General features: G+C 42.2%; 1 non-coding gene across 1 annotated transcript in view; it reads left to right on the top strand.

Annotated features, from left to right (window-relative positions):
* The first annotated feature begins 12,143 nt into the window (after nucleotides 1-12,143).
* LOC136681720 (18S ribosomal RNA) overlaps nucleotides 12,144-12,500 on the top strand; it is a 1,839-nt gene continuing 1,482 nt past the window's right edge. Inside the window, exon 1 of the ribosomal RNA XR_010798101.1 lies at nucleotides 12,144-12,500. This exon is cut by the window's right edge and continues 1,482 nt beyond it. This is a non-coding gene — a ribosomal RNA (18S ribosomal RNA).

Raw genomic sequence — 12,500 nt, 5'->3', positions numbered from 1 at the left:
ACGCTGTTTTCTGACTGTGACTCTGAGCCGAGTGTAGTCAATTCACAAAAAACATTATAAGAACGCAGTACCAAAGCATGGCTCAATGTTGCATGTAGGTATTTGAGTATACACTAAGTAGGCTACAAGCTTATTGTTTTTAGTCCAATACACTTTATAAACTTGAATTCCTCTGTTTTTTTTTTTTTTTCATTTGTTTTAAATTATGCTCTAAACGTGTTGGATTCTCCGTGTTGACACGTAGGGTATAATTTCGCGTTAACACGTTAAGTTTGTGTATTTCGTGAATCATGATGCTTTACTGCCACCAACTGGTGTATGGCGTTATTGCTGAAACAACATAAAGCCTTAACTTAAGAAAGCCACTCAACATCCCAATCCACATATGGTATATTGCCATCGGACGGGACCAGAGCGCTAGCGCGCGGCGCCCGTTAAATGATTTTTGCCGAGCCCGAGAGCGGGTCCAGTGCGCTCAGGGGAACACGCCACGAAGTTCCGCGCCCTCGCTGAGTCTCTACTCCTCACGTGGAAAGAGATATGAATAATCAAAGTTTGGGCCTTTTATCCGCAATTTTTCATCAGTCCACCAGGTGGCACATGGAATGTCCCAACACATGTATATTATATTGGGTTTGGGATGGGGTATTTCCGGCCTCCGAATATATTGGAAGTGGGATGGTTGTCCAATTGCTGTCAAATATATTGGAAGTGGGATGGTTGTCCAATTGCAATATATTCTGATGGTGTCAAATATATTGGAAGTGGGATGGTTGTCCAATTGTAATATATTCTGATGGTGTCAAATACATTGGAAGAGGGATGGTTGTCCAATGGCAATATATTCTGATGGTGTCAAATATATTGGAAGTGGGATGGTTGTCCTGATGGTGTCTAATATATTGGAAGTGGGATGGTTGTCCAATTGCAATATATTCTGATGGTGTCAAATATATTGGAAGAGGGATGGTTGTCCAATTGCAATATATTCTGATGGTGTCAAATATATTGGAAGTGGGATGGTTGTCCTGATGGTGTCTAATATATTGGAAGTGGGATGGTTGTCCAATTGCAATATATTCTGATGGTGTCAAATATATTGGAAGTGGGATGGTTGTCCAATTCCCATACATCCTGATGGTGTCAAATATATTGGAAGAGGGATGGTTGTCCAATTGCAATATATTCTGATGGTGTCAAATATATTGGAAGTGGGATGGTTGTCCTGATGGTGTCTAATATATTGGAAGTGGGATGGTTGTCCAATTGCAATATATTCTGATGATGTCAAATATATTGGAAGTGGGATGGTTATCCTGATGGTGTCTAATATATTGGAAGTGGGATGGTTGTCCAATTGCAATATATTCTGATGGTGTCAAATATATTGGAAGTGGGATGGTTGTCCAATTCCCATACATCCTGATGGTGTCAAATATATTGTAAGTGGGATAGTTGTCCAATTCCCCTATATCCTGATGGTGTCAAATATATTGGAAATGAGATGGTTGTCCAATTACCATACATCCTTATGGCTTCAAATATATTGTAAGTGGGATGCTTGTTCAATTACCATATATATTGTGTCAAATATGTTCAAAGTGGGATGGTGTCCCATCACTACATATTGTCATCAGAGCACGTTTTAGGAAAACATAATTGTAATGTCTAAAAATACATTTAGCCATATATCCCATGACTCCCTGATCTCATATCTGTCTTTGGAGTTGTAAAATTCTACTGTCCAAAATCCATATATTTTTTTTTGACTTGAATATATTGGAAGTAGGATTATCAGATCTCAGCTTCAGAACAACATAAGAGGTTTTTACAAACGGGTCTATCTTTGTCTGGGTCTATCTTACTCAGCGTGTGAGTTTGGAGAAGATTGGAGAGAATAAATATTTTCACTCAAAAAAACTAAAAGGGGTCCCCCTATGAGTTGTTTTTAAGTGAAAAAATTTATGTCCTCCAATCATCTCCAAACTCACACCCTGAGTTGATGACACTCAGACTTAGACGAAACTGGTCTTACTTTGAAGATATTTCACTCCTAAGCCAAGATCTGATAATCCAACTTCCAATATATTCCAGTCAAAAACATATATGGGTTTTTGACAGTAGAATTTTACACTTCTAATTACAGAAAAAGGATCAGAGGGACTTGGGCTGTATGGAAACATGTATTTTTTTTAACTATATAAAATGTTTTCCCAAAATGTATAAGTCTTTACTTTAACCATCCCAATTGCAATATATTTGACACAAGTGTTATATATTATATTTAAGCAGTACATTTCTTCGTAGATGTCTTTCAGTAACTGTAAAACATTTATTTTAATTATTTGTAATTTGCTAAGACACATGGAAGACCTTTACATCCCGAGGTAGTGATAGCTTACAACCTGGTCTCACACCTACTTGTGATATAGTCACATATATAGGAGACTGCAATTCATGCTGAAAATATGCGATATGTCACGAATTGCAGATTACTATATCACGAGTAGGTGTGAGACCGGGCTGTAGCTTAACATTACTGGCTGATGTAACTTTGCTAACTGACAAAGCGACACATTTATGTTATGATTAAAACCAATATTTAACAAAAAATATATTCATTAAACACATGAAAAGTGTTGTATTCTAATCAAATGATATTTAAACTCCCGCACGAGTTATGCACAGGGGCCGTGTCTTCATTAATTCAGACTTATTATCCTGGATTTAAGTCCTTTATAGAGTATTTAGTTATTTTTTATAACGTCTCTTCCTTACACATGTAAACAATCGTACACACACAAAAATGCGTGTATTTGTATAACTAAAAATGTGAGTCTGTAAACAAGTTTTAGTCCCCACACCGAGATTATATCCATCTACACACAGACAAAGAGAGAGTCCACCAGTTTCGCTACACTACACTTTGTTTGGGTTTTTATGTACTGTTTCTAATTCTATATTTTTGTTGTGATATCAGTTATAATTGAATATGTATTTTGTCTCGTTCACCAGTGATATTTTTCAGTTACTGTAGTTAAAACAGCATTTAACTAATCCATACGGGCCTACTTACATATTCATGATTGGATTTACATCACACACTGTAGCTGACACGAAACATAAATCCTTTGTGAACGTAGTCCCTACGTTTCATCTGAATTATTCATAACATAGTGAGCGAAGCACTGACCTATGGCTACGTTGAGCCCTACGTGAGCAGTGTGAAGACAGCAATATTAGTAAGCTGATCCCCATAGCAACTGGAAGTTAATTTTTCACAATAAAAAACCTCTGGTGTTTAGTACCTTAAAATTTGTAAACATGCATATTATTATATAACTTCATTCATAACATGCTCTAAAGCTTTTCATAATTGTATATCAAACAAACATCACTATTCTCTCACACTATGTGTGTGACACATACTGAGATTTGACATTGATAAATTATGTGCATTCTTTTAATAGCATACTGCTAAACAATACAGTGTCAATACAAACCCATGGTGAAATTAACTTTCCAGATCCTCCTCTTTCTGTAAACGTATTGTATGTTTAACGATACATTAAGTTACTCATGTTTTATTTAATTATGTGTATCTACTTCTATATATAAATTAAGAGAGGATAAATCTCCTTCAAAATGAAATTGAACAAAAAATTCTGAATTAAAAAAGGGCTTTTTCAGCAGTTCAGTGGTGGTTGAAGTGAGGGGTTTATATATATATATATATATATATATATGTGTGTGTGTGTGTGTGTGTGTGTGTGTGCTTTTAAACGTATTTATATATGTATAATGTTAATACAAAATCTCATAAAAAACATGGTCAAATCCAATACGCTTAGAGACCAACGACATTCCTTACACCTGGACCCCCATGACTACTGACGAAGAACACTCAGAAAAGTGACACTGAGCCTGCTGTGGGCCAACGCTGTTTTCTGACTGTGACTCTGAGCCGAGTGTAGTCAATTCACAAAAAACATTATAAGAACGCAGTACCAAAGCATGGCTCAATTTTGCATGTAGGTATTTGAGTATACACTAAGTAGGCTACAAGCTTATTGTTTTTAGTCCAATACACTTTATAAACTTGAATTCCTCTGTTTTTTTTTCATTTGTTTTAAATTATGCTCTAAACGTGTTGGATTCTCCGTGTTGACACGTAGCGTATAATTTCGTGTTAACACGTTAAGGTATTGACGCGTTATGAACGTGTTAACACGTTAAGTTTGTGTATTTCGTGAATCATGATGCTTTACTGCCACCAACTGGTGTATGGCGTTATTGCTGAAACAACATAAAGCCTTAACTTACCAAATAACGGAAACAATTCCAGTGTTTAATGTTCTGAACAATGTTTATGAGATTTTGTATAAACATTATACAAACATAATATTTATATAAACATAAATACGTTTAAAAGCGCACACAAACATAGATATATATACCCCTCACTTCAACCACCACTGAATTTACTGCTGAAAAAAGCCCTTTTTTAATTCAGATTTTTTTGTTCAATATAATTTTGAAGGAGATTTATCCTATCTTAACATATATAAGTATGTGGCCACAAATGGGTCCACAATTCCATTTAGACCTAACAGGTGGTGGTGGGGTCTTAGTTCCGAAAAGCCATTTAGTGGACAAAATAGCAGTTGCTTACCTCTTCGTAGTACCACACCATCCCAATCCACATATATGATACGCCGCTTGGTGGACCTTATCGGCCTAGCGCGCGGCGCCCCCTAGACGATTTACTTTGCAGAGCCCGGGGTCGGGTCCTGGGCACACGTGGTGAGAGCTAAAAATCCTCAAAGTTTGGGCCTTTTACCCGCACTTTTGCATCAATCCACCAGGTGGCTCCCGGAACGTCCCGATTCCAATATATTCCATTACAGGCAAATATATTGGGATTGGGATGGCGTATATATTTATCATTCGTTGAAGTGTTTTGTAATGTTTTTAATACTTTTAACATGCCCAACATCCATAGACATTAACATTTTTAAAGTGTTGGCTACTTTGATAAGGCAACACAAACGTCCTTTCACAAAGTTTCCAACTATCTTTGATATATGTATAATGCCAGTAAACCGACAAACACGTAACCACAGTGAGCCAGCCTGCCCTTCTGAAACTCTTGTCCGAACGCCTTACTTTCAAATTTTCAAGTTAGCTAATGTTACTGCTGCATTACTTAAGGTGGAAGCGAAAAATTTAAAAGCTTCTGAGCGAACACCAGTCAGAATGTCAACACTAGAACTATCAGGATTTTCATATACCCCCTTTTTCTACCAGAGGCTGCCAAATGGCAGTGCTGGGGTAATTTGCAACCCATTAGGCCACATTTTGTTATGTACATTAAGCCACTACTAGGTGCTAAAACGGGGGGATGGGTGATAGTGTGAACTGTGTTGACTGACAAAGCTCTGAGAGTCACAGCAGGCACAGACTTTCAGGAGTTTAGTTTAGGGCAACAGTCTCAACAAATAAAAAATATTTTGGTACTTTGGCAGTTTTCTCAGCTGCTGATAATTATTATTATAATCTTTCAAAAATATAATGAAATAATACTTGTTTATTTAGAATACACACAATAAAGAATTATTTAAGCTTTTTAGTTTATATTTGTTGATCTAATGCAGTATTATTTGATGTGAAACCTACAAAAACCTTGAGAAATATAAATAAAAAATTCAGTTAAGTAAAAATTGCTCAAAAATAGTATTTAAGTTTAATTTGAGTCATATTTACTTGTCAAGAAAAACACTTTGCCAATGGGGTGAGATATTTTGACTTAAAACAAGAAAAAATGTCCTGATAATATTCTTTTACTTGGGTTTTTAAATGTTTAAGTAAAAATGTCCTTTTTACAAGTAGCTGAGGGTTGTTTTTTGTATAAATTTATGTAAAAATATCTTTACCTATTGGCAGTTTTTCAAAAGACAAAAACTACTTAAAATAAGGTTACAACATATCAGAGCTATTTTGACTAATCAATATGCCACTTTTTGCACTGTGAAAACAATCCTACATTAGTACAAAGGAGGCAGTTTTTCAAAAGGCAAATTTACTTAAAATCTGAACTTTAGCTATTTTGACAAATCATCAGTGAGAAAACAATCCAAAATTAGTACAAAGGAGGCAGACTTGAGGTGTTTTGGAATTATAGTTCAAATAATGTCTTTGTGTGAGTTTTAGAGAAAGATGACTGCAGACACTGGAAAACTTGTTAATAAAGTGCATAAACTTTATATAATAAACTGCACCAAAGTAAATAGCCTATCTGGCTACATGCTGAGTGAAATAAAATAGAATAAACCTTTCTCACTATAGTACAATATTACAAATATACACGATGGAGGTAACTGAGATGGGTGTGTCAGTGTCAGTCAGGGTGTGTATTCCCTGCCACATACGCCGAGGGTCAGAGGAGGTAAAGTGCTCCTCAATCCAGAGTTTGTAGCAGTGCTTGGCTATAGCTGTTAGTCTCTTCATATTGCCAGGAACTCCAGTGGGCGGTACAAAGGACGCTTGTACCCTGAGCGCTTCTATGCTGAGGGATGCCATGCCAAGAAATCTCGGACCACCAGTCTTGTTTTTTGCCCTTCTTTTGTATGCATTAGGTTTCTCCATTTATGTGCATCTGCTTTTCTTTTTTCTGTAAATCAGGACCGGCGTTTGTAGCAGTGCTTGGCTATAGCTATTCCTCTCCTCAGGTTAGCTCTGGCCAAGCTGTATGCTTCCCGGCGTCCTGATCTGAAGGCAGCATCTCTGGCTTTGAGCAATGTGCGAACCTCTCTGTTTATCCAGGGCATTTGAATAGGGAATGTTAATTGTTATGGCAAACTTAAATTTAATGATTAAGTATCACCAGGAAGAAAGATCGATGCTCAAAGAATTCTTTGAGGAGAAGAGAGGAATAAGACAGACAGTCAAAGTCAGTCCACACAGTTGTTGATGTGTTTCAGGACAGAGTTAGTGTAGGTGTCCAAGTGGATGTGTGAGCCTGTGGAGGCTCGGGCAGCATACTCACTCCAGTCGGTGTGCTGGAACTGTTGCTGAAGGAAGGAGTCAGCCCCATCCATCCAGAACTTTACAGTTCTGGTTGAAGGCTTAATCCTCTGCATGACTGGAGTGTATTTGGGAAGCAGGAACAAAGAAAGATGATCGGAAAGTCCAAGATGGGGGTGGGGTGTTGTTTTGAAGCTGGTTAAAGTCGAACCAATGCTGAATCCGGTGTTTGTGCAGTGAATGTTAATTTCCAAAAGTGTCTGTCTGTCGTAACTGTAGTTCGCAAGAGTTATTTGCGCAAGAAAACTGGAGATAGCTAAGTACAGAAGTATAACATCACTAAAACCGGTAAGACGCTGAGCCTCGCAGTGTGATCGTGACGCCATCTTGGTCCTGGGAGACCAAGGACCATTTCCTATGGATATCAAGGTCCCAGAATCTGGAGGAAGAGAGGAGAGGCACGGAATCCACATTGCTCGAGGTACCCTGTAAAGTTTCCACAGTAAGTGGCGGTTTGGGGTCCCATGTCATCTGCTGGTGTGGGTCCACTGTATTTTCTGAGGTCCAAGGTCAACGCAGCCGCCTACCAGGGAGATTTAGATTACTTTATGCTTCCTTATGCTTCCAAGCGGGGTGGGTTAGTGCAGTGTGTAGTGCTGTTGAGAGCGAAGACACCCGCAAGTTCCACAGCACAAGCTCTTAGCACACGGCCAGGTACACCATCAGGGCCAGCTGCCTTCCGTGCATTCACTCTGCTCAGCATGCGACTGACGTCCGAAGTGGAAAGTACAAGTGGGTTGTCGTCGGTGGAGGATCGTTTATTGAAGATATCAATATCATCTGGTCGAAACGAGTGTAAAAGTTGTTCAGCTCATCAGGGAGTGAAGCACTGTTGGTACATGGAACAAAGCTAGTTGGTTTATAGTCAGTCAGGGTGTGTATTCCCTACCACATACGCCGAGGGTCAGAGGAGGTAAAGTGCTCCTCAATCCGGCGTTTGTAGCAGTGCTTGGATATAGCTATTAGTCTCTTCATATTGCCAGGAACTCCAGTGGGCGGTACAAAGGACGCTCGTACCCTGAGCGCTTCTATGCTGAGGGATGCCATGGTAAGAAATCTCAGACCACCAGTCTTGTTTTTTGCCCTTCTTTTGTACGCATTAGGTTTTTCCATTTATGTGCATCTGCTTTTGTTTTTTTTGTGAATCAGGACCGGCGTTTGTAGCAGTGCTTGGCTATAGCTATTCCTCTCCTCAGGTTAGCTCTGACCAAGCTGTATGCTTCCCGGCGTCCTGATCTGAAGGCAGCATCTCTGGCTTTGAGCAGAGTGCGAACCTCTCTGTTCATCCAGGGCTTCTGATTAGGGAATGTTAATTATTATGGCAAACTTAAAATTAGTGATTAAGTATCACCAGGAAGGAAGATTGACGCTCAAAGAATTCTTTGAGGAGAAGAGAGGAATAAGACAGACAGTCAAAGATTGCGTGAATCCGGTGTTTGTGCAGTGAATGTTAATTTCCAAAAGAGTCTGTCTCTTGTAGCTGTAGTTCGCAAGAGTTATTTGCGCAAGAAAACTGGAGATAGCTAAGTACAGAAGTATAACATCACTAAAACTGGTAAGACGCTGAGCCTCGCAGTGTGATCGCGATGCCATCTTGGTCCTGGGAGACCAAGGACCATTTCCTATAGAAATCAAGGTCCCAGAATCTGGAGGAAGAGAGGAGAGGCACGGAATCCACATTGCTCGAGGTACCCTGTAAAGTTTCCACAGTCAGTGGCGGTTTGGGGTCCCATGTCATCTGCTGGTGTGGGTCCACTGTATTTTCTGAGGTCCAAGGTCAACGCAGCCGCCTACCAGGGAGATTTAGATTACTTTATGCTTCCAAGCGAGGTGGGTTAGTGCAGTGTGTAGTGCTGTTGAGATAGCGTCCTCGGTGGATCTGTTGCAACGATAAGCAAACTGGTGTGGGTCCAGCGTAGCAGGCAGGCAGGATTTCAAGTGAGAAAGAACTAGTCTTTTAAAGCACTTGGAAATTATTGGGGTGAGTGCTACAGGTCGAAAGTCATTAAAGTCTGAAGCAGTAGAATGCTTAGGCACAGGCACAATAATGGCTGACTTAAAGATAGATGGTACAGCTGCCTGGGCAAGCGAAACATTAAAGATGTGAGCGAAGACACCCGCAAGTTCCACAGCACAAGCTCTTAGCACACGGCCAGGTACACCATCAGGGCAAGCTGCCTTCTGTGCATTCACTCTGCTCAGCATGTGACTGACGTCCGAATTGGAAAGTACAAGTGGGTTGTCGTCGGTGGAGGATCGTTTATTGAAGATATCAATATCATCTGGTCGAAACGAGCGTAGAAGTTGTTCAGCTCATCAGGGAGTGAAGCACTGTTGGTAGATGGAACAAAGCTAGTTGGTTTATAGTCAGTCAGGGTGTGTATTCCCTGCCACATACGCCGAGGGTCAGAGGAGGTAAAGTGCTCCTCAATCCGTCGTTTGTAGCAGTGCTTGGCTATAGCTATTAGTCTCTTCATATTGCCAGGGACTCCAGTGGGCGGTACAGAGGACGCTTGTACCCTGAGCGCTTGTTGATGCATTTCAGGACAGAGTTAGTGTAGGTGTCCAAGTGGATGTGTGAGCCTGTGCAGGCTCGGGCAGCATACTCACTCCAGTCGGTGTGCTGGAACTGTTGCTGAAGGAAGGAGTCAGCCCCATCCATCCAGAACTTTACAGTTCTGGTTGAAGGCTTAATCCTCTGCATGACTGGAGTGTATTTGGGAAGCAGGAACAAAGAAAGATGATCGGAAAGTCCAAGATGGGGGAGGGGTGTTGTTTTGAAGCTGGTTAAAGTCCAACCGATGCTGAATCCGGTGTTTGTGCAGTGAATGTTAATTTCCAAAAGTGTCTGTCTGTCGTAACTGTAGTTCGCAAGAGTTATTTGCGCAAGAAAACTGGAGATAGCTAAGTACAGAAGTATAACATCACTAAAACCGGTAAGACGCTGAGCCTCGCAGTGTGATCGCGATGCCATCTTGGTCCTGGAAGACCAAGGACCATTTCCTATAGAAATCAAGGTCCCAGAATCTGGAGGAAGAGAGGAGAGGCACGGAATCCACATTGTTCGAGCTACCCTGTAAAGTTTCCACAGTCAGTGGCGGTTTGGTGTCCCATGTCATCTGCTGGTGTGGGTCCACTTTATTTTCTGAGGTCCAAGGTCGACGCAGCCGCCTACCAGGGAGATTTAGATTACTTTATGCTTCCTTATGCTTCCAAGCGAGGTGGGTTAGTGCAGTGTGTAGTGCTGTTGAGATAGCGTCCTCGGTGGATCTGTTGCAACGATAAGCAAACTGGTGTGGGTCCAGCGTAGCAGGCAGGCAGGATTTCAAGTGAGAAAGAACTAGTCTTTTAAAGCACTTGGAAATTATTGAGGTGGGTTATGCAGTGTGTAGTTCTGTTGAGAGCGAAGACACCCGCAAGTTCCACAGCACAAGCACTCAGCACACGGCCAGGTACACCATCAGGGCCAGCTGCCTTCCGTGCATTCACTCTACTCAGCATGCGACTGACGTCCGAAGTGGAAAGTACAAGTGGGTTGTCATCGGTGGAGGATCGTTTATTGAAGATATCATTATCATCTGGTCGAAACGAGCGTAAAAGTTGTTCAGCTTATCAGGGAGTGAAGCACTGTTGGTAAATGGAACAAAGCTAGTTGGTTTATAGTCAGTCAGGGCGTGTATTCCCTGCCACGTACACCGAGGGTCAGAGGAGGTAAAGTGCTCCTCAATCCGGCATTTGTAGCAGTGCTTGGCTATAGCTATTAGTCTCTTCATATTGCCAGGAACTCCAGTGGGCGGTACAAAGGACGCTCGTACCCTGAGCGCTTCTATGCTGAGGGATGCCATGGTAAGAAATCTCAGACCACCAGTCTTGTTTTTTGCCCTTCTTTTGTACGCATTAGGTTTTTCCATTTATGTGCATCTGCTTTTGTTTTTTTTGTGAATCAGGACCGGCGTTTGTAGCAGTGCTTGGCTATAGCTATTCCTCTCCTCAGGTTAGCTCTGACCAAGCTGTATGCTTCCCTGCATCCTGATCTGAAGGCAGCATCTCTGGCTTTGAGCAGAGTGCGAACCTCTCTGTTCATCCAGGGCTTCTGATTAGGGAATGTTAATTATTATGGCAAACTTAAAATTAATGATTAAGTATCACCAGGAAGAAAGATCGACGCTCAAAGAATTCTTTGAGGAGAAGAGAGGAATAAGACAGACAGTCAAAGATTCTCTCTTATCTCTTGAATTTATTGAACAAATCCAAGCCATATATAGGACCCCAGTCACGTACACCATTATTAGATCATGTCTCGTTCCATCAACCCAAACATTCCCTTATTGGTGCCTCGTCATCTCCCTTTTATCTCCGTCCTCTTCGTATTGCCAGGAACTCCAGTGGGCGGTACAAGGACACTTGTACAAGCGCCTCTATGCTAAGGAATGTCATGTTAAGAAATCTTGGACCCTCGTCAACGTCAGAGAGGATCCCAGGCATGTCGCACCCCTTCTGCATAGGAGGTTATTTCGGGCGGGCCGAGCACAACGTGGGCATGGGCGTTTCCAGTGCGGGGCCGTCAGGATTTCAGAGGGCAGTACGAAATGAAGGTGTCTGAACGATGACAACCGACGTGGAGATGCTGCTCTACCGGAAAACCAGACCCGCCTTGGGTAGGCACCTGCCAGGCTTCATAAAAAGAAGCAGAGGGATCCTACCCCATGCTGCGGGTCAGCTTCCAGGGATGGGTTTTGTTTACCCTTCCCGTACCTATCTTTGGGAGACTTAGGCGGCCAGTCCCCTACGCTGAGACAGTCCGAAAACGGCGGCCGCAGGCACAGCGATGTCCGGGGCTCTGCATCTGAACTCGTGGCCCCACTCCTGTTTGCCAGCGTGCCCCACGAATCGACATTTCCTGGTTCTCCTCTGTCGGGACAGCAGATCCGAAAGGAGTGCTGCTCCGAACAAACGCACCGAGAGCGGCCGCGCCCGACCCGGGGCCCCGAAAAGGGTCTCGGTAGGGCCGACCCACGTGGCGGGGAGTGACGTTTCACCCCCTTTTCCCACGGTGCAGCTACCTGGTTGATCCTGCCAGTAACATATGCTTGTCTCAAAGATTAAGCCATGCAGGTCTAAGTGCACACGGTCGGTACAGTGAAACTGCGAATGGCTCATTAAATCAGTTATGGTTCCTTTGATCGCTCCACACGTTACTCGGATAACTGTGGTAATTCCAGAGCTAATACATGCAAACGAGCGCTGACCTCTCGGGGGATGCGTGCATTTATCAGACCCAAAACCCATCCGGGGGGCTCGGGCCCCCCGGCCGCTTTGGTGACTCTAGATAACCTCGGGCCGATCGCGCGCCCTCTGCGGCGGCGACGTCTCATTCGAATGTCTGCCCTATCAACTTTCGATGGTACTATAGGCGC

The sequence above is a fragment of the Hoplias malabaricus genome, unplaced genomic scaffold, assembly GCF_029633855.1.
Source record: "Hoplias malabaricus isolate fHopMal1 unplaced genomic scaffold, fHopMal1.hap1 scaffold_179, whole genome shotgun sequence".
Taxonomy (NCBI): Eukaryota; Metazoa; Chordata; class Actinopteri; order Characiformes; family Erythrinidae; genus Hoplias; species Hoplias malabaricus.
This window is presented reverse-complemented; position numbering and strand designations above follow the sequence as displayed.